This window comes from Pseudophryne corroboree, chromosome 4 (assembly GCF_028390025.1).
Source record: "Pseudophryne corroboree isolate aPseCor3 chromosome 4, aPseCor3.hap2, whole genome shotgun sequence".
Classification (NCBI taxonomy): Eukaryota; Metazoa; Chordata; class Amphibia; order Anura; family Myobatrachidae; genus Pseudophryne; species Pseudophryne corroboree.
The window spans coordinates 506,251,585-506,266,538 of NC_086447.1; the positions used below are offsets into that span (position 1 = coordinate 506,251,585).

Sequence of the window (14,954 nt, forward strand, 5' to 3'; positions counted from 1 at the left end):
GTCTTCGGCGCTCAGCAGGAGTTAAACGGGAACGGCCAATTTGCATGGGTTCATCTTTAGTTGGAGACAGTTGGCGAGGAGGAGGAGCAGAAGATTTTGGAGCAGATGATCTTCCACGCTCAGTTGCTCTCTCTCTGAAACGTAAGTCAACTTTTGTACAAAGTGAGATTAGCTCATCTAACTTGGAGGGTAAGTCTCTGGTAGCTAACTCATCTTTAATACGCTCGGATAAGCCATGCCAGAATGCAGCATACAGGGCCTCGTCGTTCCATGCCAGTTCGGATGCCAGGATCTGGAACTGTATCAGATATTGTCCTACAGTACGTGACCCCTGGCGTAAACGGAGAATCTCGGATGAAGCTGAGGTTACCCGGCCTGGCTCGTCGAAGATGCGCCTGAATGTTGACACGAAGGCAGTGTAGGAAGATAGCAGGGTGTCGGACCTCTCCCATAACGGTGATGCCCAATCAAGGGCTGAGCCACTGAGAAGAGAAATAATGTAGGCAATTTTTGTACGGTCACTGGGAAAATTGCCAGGTTGTAGCTCAAACTGAATCTCACACTGGTTGAGAAATCCCCTGCAGAATCTTGGAGATCCGTCAAATTTTGCTGGCGTTGGAAGATGAAGACGTGGAGCAGAAATGGGTAAGGTGGGTGGGGTTATAGCTGGAGTCACTGTGGTTGACGCACCAGACGCGCCTGATCCACGGAGAGTTGTCTGAATCCCATCCAGCCGAGTAGAGAGATCCTGGAGACAGCGGATGATGTGGCCCTGTGCAGCCTCCTGATGTTCTAGTCGGGCTGCCAGTTCTTGCATCGGCCTGGCCGCTTGATCCTGGTCTCCGGCTGGATTCATTAGGTCAGTGCTTACTGTCACAACTGAGGGCCTGAGCTGACGGGAGGCAGCCTCAGTTGTAGGGGCTGAGATGTACCGGAACCTGGGAGGTTGTATCAGACCCCTGGACATGTAAGTAACATGAATAATAACTGCCCGAAGGCGTGACCACGACAACTTGGATAAAAGTCAATGATGTTTATTATGACAACTCCGCAACACAGCAGCAGTAAAAGAAAACGTAAAAGTCAGCAAAGAATAAATACAGTTCCTGGGTACTACAGGATGGCAGGAGCCACAGGGCACTGGTAGTGTGAGATAGTTCTTATGATCTTCTAGATGGAAAGTCCTTACCAGGCCCGACTGTAGCAATGGAGATAACCCAGGATTGTGCCAGCTGGTGTTCCAGGAAAAGCTGGGTTGCTGAAGATAAAACAGCTGCTGTGGATACTGGCTGGAACCAGACTGTTGTTAGCACGGAGTGGATACTGGCTGGAACCAGTTAAATAATAAATGAACTTGGGAGCGATGAAATATGAACTGAAATGTAGAACTTGAGAGCGGAGAAATAATAATACCGGTGGAGAGTGGTAAAGTGTAGAAAGGACACCGGCCCTTTAAGGGAAGCTGTACTCTGCTGGAAGCTGAGCTGGAAGCAGGTAATGTTGTAGCTGGAAACAGATGAATCCACAATGGAATGGAGAGTCAGGCTACACCGCAGGTGGAATGCTGGTGCGGGTCTCTATGGTGGAAGTCTTGAGACAGGAGCTGGAACCTGGAAGACAATCACAGGAGAGAGACAAACAGGAACTAGGTTTGACAACCAAAGCACTGACGCCTTCCTTGCTCAGGCACAGTGTATTTATACCTGCAGCAAGGAAGGGATTGGCTAGGCAATTATGCAGATTATCAATACTGAGAACAGATTGGTGGAAATGATCAGCTGACAGAATCCAAGATGGCTGCGCCCATGCAGACACTTGGAGGGAAGTTTGCTTTGTAATCCATGTGGTAATGAAAACAGTAATGGCGGCGCCGGCCACCGGAGACAGGAGGCGCCAGGCTGACAGATGCACATCCAACCACGCGGACACAGCGGAGGCCGCGGCTGACGTAATCGCCACTCAGACACTCTGCATGCAGAAGTTCAGGGACGGCGGCGGAGGCCGCGGGAGACGCTATGCCAGGTGTAATATGGCGTTTACTGTGACAGCGTCCCAGAGTGACAGGAGAGGATACAGGAATGTACACATCAGGATAACAGATGGGATCCGGTCCTGGAGCGCTGAGCCAGCCTTAGGAGGCATCTGATGGGTAAGAAATGGCGTCCAGATACCCGGATCGTGACAATTTCAGGATACTTTCCTGCTTTCTATCTGCAGGATCCTTTAGGGCGGCCGTATCCTGTGACGGCAGGGCCACCTTCTTAGATAAGCGTGTGAGAGCTTTATCTACCCTAGGGGAGGATTCCCAGCGCACCCTGTCCTCTGGCGGGAAAGGGTACGCCATAAGTAACCTTTTGGAAATCAGGACTTTCTTATCTGGGGAATCCCACGCTCTTTCACATAACTCATTTAACTCATGTGAAGGGGGAAAAGTCACCTCTTGCTTTTTCTCCCCATACATATAAACCCTCTTGTCAGGGACAGGGTTCACCTCTGATATGTGTAAAACATCCTTCATCGCTATAATCATGTAGCGTATAGCTCTTGTCATTTTCGGTTGCAATTTTGCATCATCGTCGTCGACACTGGAGTCAGAATCCGTGTCGACATCTGTGTCAACCATTTTGGATAGTGGGCGCTTTTGAGACCCTGAGGGCCTCTGCGCTGTAGGATCAGGCATGGGTTGAGACCCTGACTGGCCCGAGGTATCAGCTTTATCCAACCTTTTATGTAAGGAGTTTACATTATCATTTAACACCTTCCACATATCCATCCAATCAGGTGTCGGCACCGTCGGCGGCGACACGTCAGTCAACTGCACTTGCTCTGCCTCCACATAGCCCTCTTCGTCAAACATGTCGACACACGCGTACCGACACACCACACACACAGGGGAAGCTCTAAATGAGGACAGGACCCCCACAAGGCCTTTTGGAGAGACAGAGAGAGAGTATGCCAGCACACACCCCAGCGCTATATAACCCAGGGATTACACAGTAACTTAGTGTTTACCCCGTAGCTGCTGTATATGATTAATGCGCCTAAATTTATGTGCCCCCCCTCTCTTTTTTACCCTTCTACCGTGATTCTGCAGGGGAGAGCCTGGGGAGCTTCCTCTCAGCAGAGCTATGGAAGGAAAATGGCGCTGGTGAGTGCTGAGGAAGAAGGCCCCGCCCCCTCAGCGGCGGGCTTCTGTCCCGCGATTTTGTGTAAAAATAATGGCGGGGGCTCATGCATATAACAGTGTCCAACTGTCTATATGCAGCTTTCGCCAGGAGGTATCAATTGCTGCCCAGGGCGCCCCCCCCTGCGCCCTGCACCCTACAGTGACCGGAGTGTGTGGGTTAGTGTGGGCGCAATGGCGCACAGCTGCAGTGCTGTACCTCATGTGAAGACAGGAGTCTTCTGCCGCCGTTTTCGATGTCTTCTCCGCTTCTGCCGGCTTCTGTCTTCTGGCTCTGCGAGGGGGACGGCGGCGCGGTTCCGGGAACGGACGACAAGGTCAGGACCCGTGTTCGATCCCTCTGGAGCTAATGGTGTCCAGTAGCTTAAGAAGTGCAACCTAGCCGCAGTTAGTAGGTTTGCTTCTCTCCCCTCAGTCCCACGTAGCAGAGAGTCTGTTGCCAGCAGAAGCTCTCTGAAAATAAAAAACCTAACTAAAATACTTTCTTATTAGCAAGCTCAGGAGAGCTCACTAAAAGCACCCAGCTCTGTCCGGGCACAGATTCTAACTGAGGTCTGGAGGAGGGGCATAGAGGGAGGAGCCAGTGCACACCAGATAGTACTAAATCTTTCTTTAGAGTGCCCAGTCTCCTGCGGAGCCCGTCTATTCCCCATGGTCCTTACGGAGTCCCCAGCATCCACTAGGACGTTAGAGAAAACATGTTTTAAAAATTTTTTATTACATTCCGCCACCAAAGTGTGGCGGATTGAAAATTACGAATTTACTGTCTAAAAGCACTGTTGTCGAATTTCCAAACTTCAATTGAATATACTTTTGTCGAATTACCGCATTTGTACCATTGCAGAAATGTCGAATTTGACAAATGTCGAATATCAAAAAGTCGAATTTGGAAAGTCCGTTTTTTTGACGAAAAGTACTGAATTGCATTGTCGAAATTTTTTTTTGGGCGAAAATGTCCCGTTTTTCGACATTTTCGGGAATTCGACTGCAATTGCATATACCCCTATGTCTTTATAGTGTGCCCAAGCTCCTGCGGATCCGTCTATACCCCATGGTCCTTTTGGAGTCCCCAGTATCCTGTAGGACGTATGAGAAACTACCTCCTATGTCTCCACCAGAAGGGGGAGCAAAGAAAAAAAAAGTTCCATAGAAAGGAGGGAGTTCTCTAGAAAATGGTGCCCTAAGAGCATATTATTGTTAGGACACACATAATAATACATGAAATCATAAATGAGGGGCAAAGGTAAAAGTTAGTATAGCATACTGTACATTACGAAGTTAGAAGTACACGTGGCTAATACAATATAGTAGCATATCAAAATATACAGTTGAAAGACAACTCCATTCAGTGAGAAATGTGAAAAGAAAGTCCAAAACTTGTACATGGAAAAGGAGATGAAGAAACACTTCTATAAAAATCGCAACTCATACTGTTAAAGGAGAAACAGAGTCCTCTAGTGTAAAAATACGTGTCTCGGCATCTCTGACTGTGACTGGATGCACCTCGCTACTTGCGCCAAGCGATCACAAAAATGTTAGATCAGGACCCGGGCAAATAGGGGATTTCCTCTTACTGTCAGTAACTGCCTGTTACCGACTCCACCCACTACGCACTGGGCAGGTATTTTGCTGCCCACAAGGTTCTACCACCGACCTGGTACCACTGATTTTCACTCAGGCTCCTACCACTGGCACATTTTACTGCTTGAGGCAGTGTATGCATAAACATGCTGCTGCCACACCTCATGTTTCGTACCGGCTGGTTTCCACTGGTCAATAACCATGGACCAGGTCTGCATGGTAGCTGGCCGAGGGCAGAACTTGGAGATGCTAAACTCAATCCAGAACAGGATTGCCTTTAGCACAATTCTGTTGGCTGCAGGAGTCAGAGGCATTGGTCATCTTGAAGGCAGTCTTAAAAAAGACCCTTCCCCGATGTAATCCCCAAGTAATACTTGCAACATACAGATATTCACAGCAGTACAATACTTCTTTATGTCAAAGAGGGTAAATATTTCAACCCAGGCCCGCAGGCCTCCTTTTTATACTTATTCAACAAACAATACCACAAGACCCTGTGGTCTCTTTTACCTACCTTGCCAGCTCACAAAATGTAAATACATATTATATTTCAAAGATGTTAAACAACTGGATAAAGCGATTTCCTGATTCCCTTTCATATACTGTAATAGAACCTAAACCAGTTTGCTTTACTAAGCACAATCTGATTTAGCATATACTGTCTCTCAGAATGTAAATATAACTTGAATTGCATTCCTCCTTTCACATATCAATACTAAGGGGTCTATTTACTAAGCCTTGGATGGAGATAAAATGTATGTAGATAAAGTACCAGCTCCTAACTGCCATATCACAGGCTGGGTTTGAAAAATGACAGTTTGGAGCTAATTGGCTGGTACTTTATTTCCGTCCAAGGCTTAGTAAATGGATCCCTAATACCAGTTTGGCTGAATCACAATCTTAACACCTTCTTCAGGAACAACAGGAAATTTGAAAAAACAACATAAGATTACTCCCTGAAGGGCATTGGCTGTAAACAAGGCTTGATAATCACACTAGGAGGATAATTAGCATGTGACTTCCTATGTGAGAATATCACAAGCAATTTGTTTCCAAATGCAAAGCTTTCTGATACATTAATAATATACTTTTACATTTCTGTTTCTATGTTACAGTCCTTATAAGTGCACAGTCCATGCATTTAAACATGCGTTTCTACCACGGTGTACTAAATATAACATGTTAAAAAATACATTATTACCTATACATTTACAGCACATGACGCTTTGCGCTGATTTGTCCATTTAAAAATGGCAAAGACACCACGAGTTTAACATGTGTTATGGGTCTATGACTACACTCCTCCCCCAGAAAACCACCCACCCCACTGGGACATAACCTAACTACATGGCTTTTGGGGCTAAAGAGAGCTACCTGGGGGACTTTGATGCTTTGACTTCAGTTAGACAGTTCATCCATATTGCAGTATGTCTTTCCGTGCTGGTAAACAATGTCCAAATGATCAATATGATGTTCAAAGCTCTACCACAATAGTCTGTCATTTTCCCCCAAGATAGGTTGCAGCCTCTTAAAAGGTTGATGGTTAGTCACTACTGTGACCATTTAAAAGATGGTGAATACACCACGAGTTTATCATGTGTGCCAGGTCTTCAGCCACACCAATGCTCTCCTGAACCTTCTGGAAGTTCTGGTGGATTATGGAAAGATTAGACTACACCCCCCCCCCCCCAATATGGTCTGCCAAATGCTGTCACCATATCAAAAACCTGCAGCAGTGTAATGTCTGCCACAGGGCTATAAGGGAGATTCTGAGCAGGTGGGATGCCTGTATGGAAATGTCAGCAGAACCTTCTCCCCATGGAGGTTGGAGAGTGGAAGATTGGGCATAGTCACCAGCTTAGCAGCTGCTTCAGTATGGTGAGTTTTACTCGTAATGTTTGCCCCAGGTAACAGAGAGATTGGAGCTTGCAGGAGCAGTAGGGAGTTTAGCTGGAGGTGCAGCAGAGTAACATGGCGGTTCACTGCCAGCCACAACATGTGAGCACAGGACACAGGAGCCCAGGCAGAGAAAGAGACTATAAAACAGGATAGGAGCCAATGGGATGAAAGAACATGTGGGTGCAGCCACTGGGAGGCAGGATGTAATGTCTCCACAGGCCAGATCGGGCGGTGCTGGGGCCTCTCAGTGTTCATGTGAGTTGCAATTAGTGCAAGCAGTGTTCTGTAACTACCACATGTAGGGAGAGCTTGCCTCAAACTCTATTCCCCTCAGCTCCCTCAGGTATCCGGCACCTTCGCCCAGCAGTGGAAATGAGTAAAATGCCCTAGGACAGGCAACAGGATAGAGATAGAGATCCAGAGAGTTGATGCAGGAGAGGTCGCTTGTGTGTGTGCTACTCCATGCCTGCCATGGACACACTACCATTAATCTTTATATGATCAATGAGAAATAATATGTTTGAAACAGTATCAAATTGGCTGTATCCATGCTAAAGAGTACTCAGAATTGCTAGAGTGAGGATTAACTCAATAAATGGTTTTGTTGGATAATGCTGCTAATTAGAAATTCACGTAGAACGTGAATATCCCTCTTATAAGAAGGCTCTTACTGCGGCAACCATTTTCATAAAATTAACGTGGTCAGTCCCTCCTCCTAATACTTATTTGATAATATAGGGCCAATTCATGTTTGTACGCACATACCTATACAGCTGTAATTTTTCAGGAATCGCCAACAATCGCAAGTGAAGCTGCAGCCCAGAAGAGTAAATAGACGCCCACTGGAGCCATCGCAAAGTTCTTAGCAATTGTATACACAAATGCAGCACCAATGCACTAACGAGGAACATCAACTCATCGAGTGAGTCTATGGTCACATAAACTGGTCATGGCACTTGGGATGCGCCGCCATATGTCTCTACGTACATGATCACAGTTGAAGGCCGAAACATGCCCCTTAAATGGCTCTGACACATCTACATTTTTGCCGCCACTTGCTGTTACCTCCCCCAAACGGTCCCTTCCTGTCAATCACTGTGTGCAAAAAATCTCACTGTGTGCGGCATCACTAAGGTACCTTTGTGCATGTTCAGTGTGATAGCAGCACATGCATAGTCTGACGATAATCTCTCAGTTCCGTGAACATCGGCATTATGTACAAACATGAATTAGGTCCATAGCATCCAGATCCTACATTTTGCATTTTATTCGATAACGAATTGCTCATTTTTAAAAATATCACGTGTTCTTCCTAGAAAATCCTAAATATTCCTACTTAAATACTCAAAGTCTATTTTGCCTCTTCATGCTCATAATTGGCTACAGTGAATAAGATTTAGTAAGGAAAATAGGAATTTAATACCTACCGGTAATTCCTTTCCTCATAGTCCGTAGTGGATACTGGGGATCTGTACTTTAGTACCATGGGGTATAGATCGGGTCCACTGGAGCCGGCATTTTAAAAACCTTTAGTGTGTGTGTGTGTGTGTGCTGGCTCCTCCCCTCTATGCCCCTCCTACCAGACTCAGTCTAGGAAACTGTGCCCGAGGAGACGGACATACCACGAGAGAAGAAAACAGGTACAACAGAGGTGAGGCACAAAGCAAACACACAACCATAACCGGAAGGAGGACGCTAACCAGAACAGAGGATAGCAACACCAACCTAATCAGGATAGCAAAGCTTATCCAAAAACATAATGGGACCGCAACGACGAGCCAACCAAATACTTACACAGGTAAGCAGGATCGAAGCACCCAGTATCCACTACGGACTACGAGAAAAGGAATTACCGGTAGGTATTGAATTCCTATTTTCTCTAACCTCCTAGTGGATACTAGGGTTCTATACGTTAATACCATTGGGAAGTCCCAAAGCTCCCAAACAGGTGGGAGAGTGCTGAGACCCCTGTAAAACCACCTGACCAAACTGAAGGTCATATTTAGCCAAGGTGTCGAACCAATAGAATTTCGCAAAAGTGATCAAACCAGACCGGGTAGCAGCTCGGCACAACTGCAAAGCCGAGAAAATCCGGGCAGCCGCCCAGGAAGAGCCCACAGATCTCGTCGAGTGGGCCTGAATAGATGTCGGCAAAGGCAGAGCCGCCAATGTATAGGCTTGTTGAATGGTTAACCGGAGCCAACGAGCAATTGCTTTGCAGCCGGATGATCAAACAGCAAATCAGATTTCCGATGACGAGCCGTCCTCTTGACATAAATCTTTAGAGCCCTTACCACATCCAAGGACTCTGGCCCAATGGAAGCATCAGACAACACCGGAACCACAATGGGCTGATTCACATGAAAAGCTGAAACCACTTTTGGCAAAAACTGAGGTCGGGTCCTGAGTTCCGCCCTGTCAGCATGAAAAATCAAATAAGGGCTCTTACAGGATAAGGCCCCTAATTCAGAGACACGTCTGGCAGACGCCAATGCTAATAACATCACAGGCTTCCAGGTGAGAAATTTCAACTCCACCCAATATAAGTGTTCAAACCAGTCCGATTGAAGAAAGGACAGAACCACATTGAGATCTCACAGAGCCGTGGGAGGTACGCATATGAAGAACTCTTTTTAGGAAAGTCTGCACTTCTGGCAACACGGCAAGTTGTTTCTGGAAGAAAATAGAAAGCAACGAAATCTGGACTTTGATGGAGCCTAAATGTAGGCCCATATCCACTCCAGCTTGCAGGAAAAGTAGAAAACGACCAACTCTAAATTCCACGGGAGAAACCTTTCTACTCTCACACCAGGAAACATACTTTTTCCAGATACGATGATAACGTTTTAACGTCCTAATCATCCTGGCCTGGACCATGATGGAAATAACCCGGGAGGGAAGACCCTTTCTTGCTAGAATCTCCCTCTCAACTTCCAAGTCATCAAACGTAGCTGCTGTAAGTCTGGATTGACGAACGGACCTTGCTGAAGATCGTTGTGGAGCGGCAGGGGCCAGGGATCCTCCAGAGCCATTGTTAGGAAGTCCGAGTACCACGGCCATCGAGGCCAATCCGATGCAATTATAATTGCTTAAACGCTTTCCCTTCTTAGCCTTTTTAGAACCCTTGAGATTAGGGGTAGAGGAGGAAACAGGTATACAAAATCATACGTGCAAGGAGTCGACAGCGCGTCCACTGCCACAGCCTGCGGATCCCTCGATTTTTGGAACAGTAATGGCATAGCTTCTTGTTGAGACGAGAAGCCATCAGATCTATCTGCGGACAACCCCACCGGTGAATTAACTGTTGAAACACCAGGGGATGTAGGCCCCATTTCCCCGGATGGAGGTCATGTCTGCTGAGGAAGTCTGCTTCCCAGCTGTCCACTCCTGGAATGAATATGGCTGAGATGGCCCTTGCGTTGGCCTCCACCCAGAGGAGGATTTTTGACAATTCTCACATTGCCGCTCTGCTTCTTGTTCTCCCTTGTCAGTTTATGTATGCCACTGCGGTGGCATTGTCTGATTGAACCTGGATCGCCTAATCCTTCAGGAGATGGGATGCCTGCTGGAGAGCATTGTAAATCGCCCTGAGATCCAGGACGTTTATCGGCAGAGCAGAATCCTGATTTGACCATATCCCCTGGAACTGGGCCCCTTGGGTTACAGCCCCCCAACCCCGAAGGCTGGCATCCGTTGTCAGTAGAATCCATGAGTGGATATTGAAAGTCCTGCCTTCTACCAGGTGAGGAACTTGTAGTCACCATAATAGACAAATCCGGACTTTTGGCGATAAGGTAACTTCCTGATGCATGTGAAGGTGAGACACCGACCATTTGTCCGGCAGATCCAACTGAAATGGCCGGACATGAAATCTGCCATATTGGATTCCCTCGTAAGCAGCAACCATCTTCCCAGCAAGCCGATGCAAAGATGTATGGATACCTTGTGAGGCACTGAGCGGGCCATAGCCTGGATAGCCAAGGCCTTGTCCATTTGGAGAAACACCTTTTGAGACACTGTATCCAGGCCAGTATCATTCCCAGGAACTGAAGACGTTGGGTCGGTTCCAGGTGAGATTTCTGCAAATTTAGGATCCACCCATGATCCGTAAGTAGGCGATTTTGTCAAATCGATGCTGTACAGTAGATGCTCCCTGGACATAGCCTTCATCAGGAGATCGTCCAAGTAGGGGACAATGTTGACTCCCATCATGCGCAGTTGCAGCATCATCTCCGCCATGACTTTGGTGAAAAATCTCGGAGCTGTGGACAGGTCAAAGGGCAAGACCTGAAACTGGAAATGGTTGTCCAGGATGGTGAACCTGAGGTAAGCCTGATGAGAGGGCCACATGAGAATGTGTCGGTAAGCATCCTTGACATCTAGAGATACCAGGAATTCCCCCTCCTCCAGACCGGACACCACTGCCCGCAGAGATTCCATCTTGAATTTGAACACCCGCAGTTACGGGTTTAGAGACTTCAGGTTCAAGATGGGTCGCACCGAACCGTCTGGTTTGGGAATGACAAGACTGGAATAAAAACACCTGTTGAGTAACGGAGGAGGTACCGGAACCACCACCCCCGTCTGCAAAAGTTTTTGAATAGCCTCTTGCAAGGTAACTTTTGCTGTGGGTAAAGCTGGTAAGTCCGACTTGAAAAATCTGTGAGGAAGAAGTGCTTAAAATTCCAGCCGGTATCCCTGTGAAATGAGATCCCTCACCCAGGGATCCCGGACGTACTTCACCTACACATGGGCGAAGTGTTGAAGGCGAACACCTACCTGAAAGTTGCTTTGCTGCTGGGGCCAACTGTCACACAGAAGGCTTAGTGGCAGGGGATCCGGTGGTCTGGTCCAGGGAGACAGCAGTTGCAGGTTTACCGGACTTACCTCGAGATCCGCTGGGAGTGGTGGAGACCCCTCGGCCCCTGCCTCTGAACCTTGCCACACGAAAGGACTGCAAGGAGGGTCCTGTGTAAGAATGTCTAGCAGGTGCCGCAGTCGATGGCAGATAGGTAAACTTACCTGCCGTTGCCCGGGAGATCCATTTATTTAATTTGTCTCCAAACAAGGCATCACCTGTAAATGGAAGATTTTCTACACCCCTTTTGGAATCAGCGTCCGCTGACCATTGACGTAACCATAGAGCTCTGCATGGCGAGACAGCCATAGCAGTAGTGCAGCCAGTTATCTTACACAATTCCTTAATAGCCTCGCTCATAAAATTTGCAGCATCCTGTATGTGTTGCTGCAGAGTAATGACCTCATCTTGGGGCAGAGAGTCCAATCCATTAATATTATCGGACCACTTGACTACTGCCCTGGAAATCCACCCACAAACTATTGTGGGGCGCTGTGCTACTGCCTTGAGCGTAGTCTCAATTTTACAGTCAGCCGACTCTTTTAGGGATATAGCCTCTGGCACCGGCAGTACCAGTTTCTTAGACAGTCTGGACACAGACGTATTGACTGACAGGGGGTTTTCCCATACATTCCAGTCCTCAGCCGGGAGGGGAAAGGTAGCTAAAAACCTCTGAGGAATTGTAATTTTTTTATCAGGGTTTAACCATGCCTCCCTGGCCAGGGAGTTAAATTTTTTAGACACAGGAAAAGTAGCTGAGGTCTTTGGTTTAACATTAAAGTACAACTCCTCATCTGGTTCTGCCTCTTGATCTGGTATGTGAAGAACCTCTCTTACAGCAAAAATGAGGGCCTCCACCCCAGGGAACAGAGAGTTGTCCTCATCCATATTATCATCATCATCATCATCATCATCATCCACATCAGGCTGATCAGAATCAGACTGGAGCACCTGTGGCAGTGAGCGTTTATGTGAAACCAATAGAGGGGGCTGAGAAGCCTTTTGTCACGATCCGGTTATCTGGACGCCATTTCTTACCCATCAGATGCCTCCTAAGGCTGGCTCAGCGCTCCAGGACCGGATCCCATCTGTTATCCTGATGTGTACATTCCTGTATCCTCTCCTGTCACTCTGGGACGCTGTCACAGTAAACGCCATATTACACCTGGCATGGCGTCTCCCGCGGCCTCCGCCGCCGTCCCTGAACTTCTGCATGCAGAGTGTCTGAGTGGCGATTACGTCAGCCGCGGCCTCCGCTGTGTCCGCGTGGTTGGATGTGCATCTGTCAGCCTGGCGCCTCCTGTCTCCGGTGGCCGGCGCCGCCATTACTGTTTTCATTACCACATGGATTACAAACCAAACTTCCCTCCAAGTGTCTGCATGGGCGCAGCCATCTTGGATTCTGTCAGCTGATCATTTCCACCAATCTGTTCTCAGTATTGATAATCTGCATAATTGCCTAGCCAATCCCTTCCTTGCTGCAGGTATAAATACACTGTGCCTGAGCAAGGAAGGCGTCAGTGCTTTGGTTGTCAAACCTAGTTCCTGTTTGTCTCTCTCCTGTGATTGTCTTCCAGGTTCCAGCTCCTGTCTCAAGACTTCCACCATAGAGACCCGCACCAGCATTCCACCTGCGGTGTAGCCTGACTCTCCAATCCATTGTGGATTCATCTGTTTCCAGCTACAACATTACCTGCTTCCAGCTCAGCTTCCAGCAGAGTACAGCTTCCCTTAAAGGGCCGGTGTCCTTTCTACACTTTACCACTCTCCACCGGTATTATTATTTCTCCGCTCTCAAGTTCTACATTTCAGTTCATATTTCATCGCTCCCAAGTTCATTTATTATTTAACTGGTTCCAGCCAGTATCCACTCCGTGCTAACAACAGTCTGGTTCCAGCCAGTATCCACAGCAGCTGTTTTATCTTCAGCAACCCAGCTTTTCCTGGAACACCAGCTGGCACAATCCTGGGTTATCTCCATTGCTACAGTCGGGCCTGGTAAGGACTTTCCATCTAGAAGATCATAAGAACTATCTCACACTACCAGTGCCCTGTGGCTCCTGCCATCCTGTAGTACCCAGGAACTGTATTTATTCTTTGCTGACTTTTACGTTTTCTTTTACTGCTGCTGTGTTGCGGAGTTGTCGTAATAAACATCATTGACTTTTATCCAAGTTGTCGTGGTCACGCCTTCGGGCAGTTATTATTCATGTTACTTACATGTCCAGGGGTCTGATACAACCTCCCAGGTTCCGGTACATCTCAGCCCCTACAACTGAGGCTGCCTCCCGTCAGCTCAGGCCCTCAGTTGTGACACCTTTCTGGTATCTGCTGCTTTAGCCACACAATCAATAGACTTTTTTAACACCTGTCTCTCCTTTTTAGCTGCAGCTAATTCTGAAGTTACATTCTGAATCATGCTTTTAAAACTATCCAGCCAGTCAGGTGCCTGTGAACTGTGTCCCTGAGGAGATAAGGAGCATTGTTCACACATGAGTGACCCCACTGAAGAAGGGGTAGAGTTACAAGCAGCACACATAACCATGTCAACAGACATTCTTACACAACTGTAATACAGCGCAGCCCACTGATAAAACACCTCCACACAGACCCTAGAGAGCCCCTGGAGTGACACTGAGGAAAGGAGACCAGCACACAGAACATAGCAACACGGTGTGTGAAATTATGTGTGTAACTGATAGAAGGTGCAGCGGCGCTACCGCTGATGTGCACCCCCCTGCTATGACCCCCTGGTACCCGTACAGAATCTGTAACAGCGTAAGTTCGTGAAGGAGCAGCGTGCATGCAGCCTTGATGATCCGTAGCAGGAAATGGCGCCTTCCCATCTCTGGTCCCGCCCCGTGAAGCCCCGCTCCTTGCAATGGCACATGGCCACTCACAGAATTATACTGGCCATGTTAGTTATTTGTATAAATAACAGTACACATAAGCCCAAGTGGGCAGTGAGCACTGCGGAGCATGAGCCCTGAGCCAGTTTAGCCCACGGCGGGCACCGCAGCTCGGCGGCCCGTGACCGCCGTGTGACATGCCGCCAAAACTGCACTGGGAACCCGCTAACAGGGAACCCGGGGTTAACACTCACCGCACCTGTTACAGGGTGGCGGCTAGCTGCTGGTGTGGGCACACACACTAACACTGTGTGAACAGCACCTCAGGAGCTCAGTGTCCTGTCAGCTGGGATTACGAACCATTAACCCTCAGAAGGTTGGTACATTCCCGCCTCTTAGTCCCACGAAGCAGGTAGCCTGGTTGCCAACCAGGACTACATGAAAACAATAAACTATAACAAAATTTAAAGGAAACTCTCTGGAGCTCCAGAGAAATGCACCCGGCTCCTTGGGCACTTTTTTCTAAACTGAGTCCGGTAGGAGGGGCATAGAGGGGAGGAGCCAGCACACACATACACACACT

At 47.9% G+C, this 14,954-nt stretch overlaps 1 protein-coding gene across 1 annotated transcript in view; it reads right to left on the reverse strand.

Annotated features, from left to right (window-relative positions):
* Positions 1-14,954, reverse strand: part of LOC134909865 (amine sulfotransferase-like) — a 211,438-nt gene that overhangs the window by 38,504 nt on the left and 157,980 nt on the right. The gene's annotated exons all lie outside the window — the stretch shown is intronic.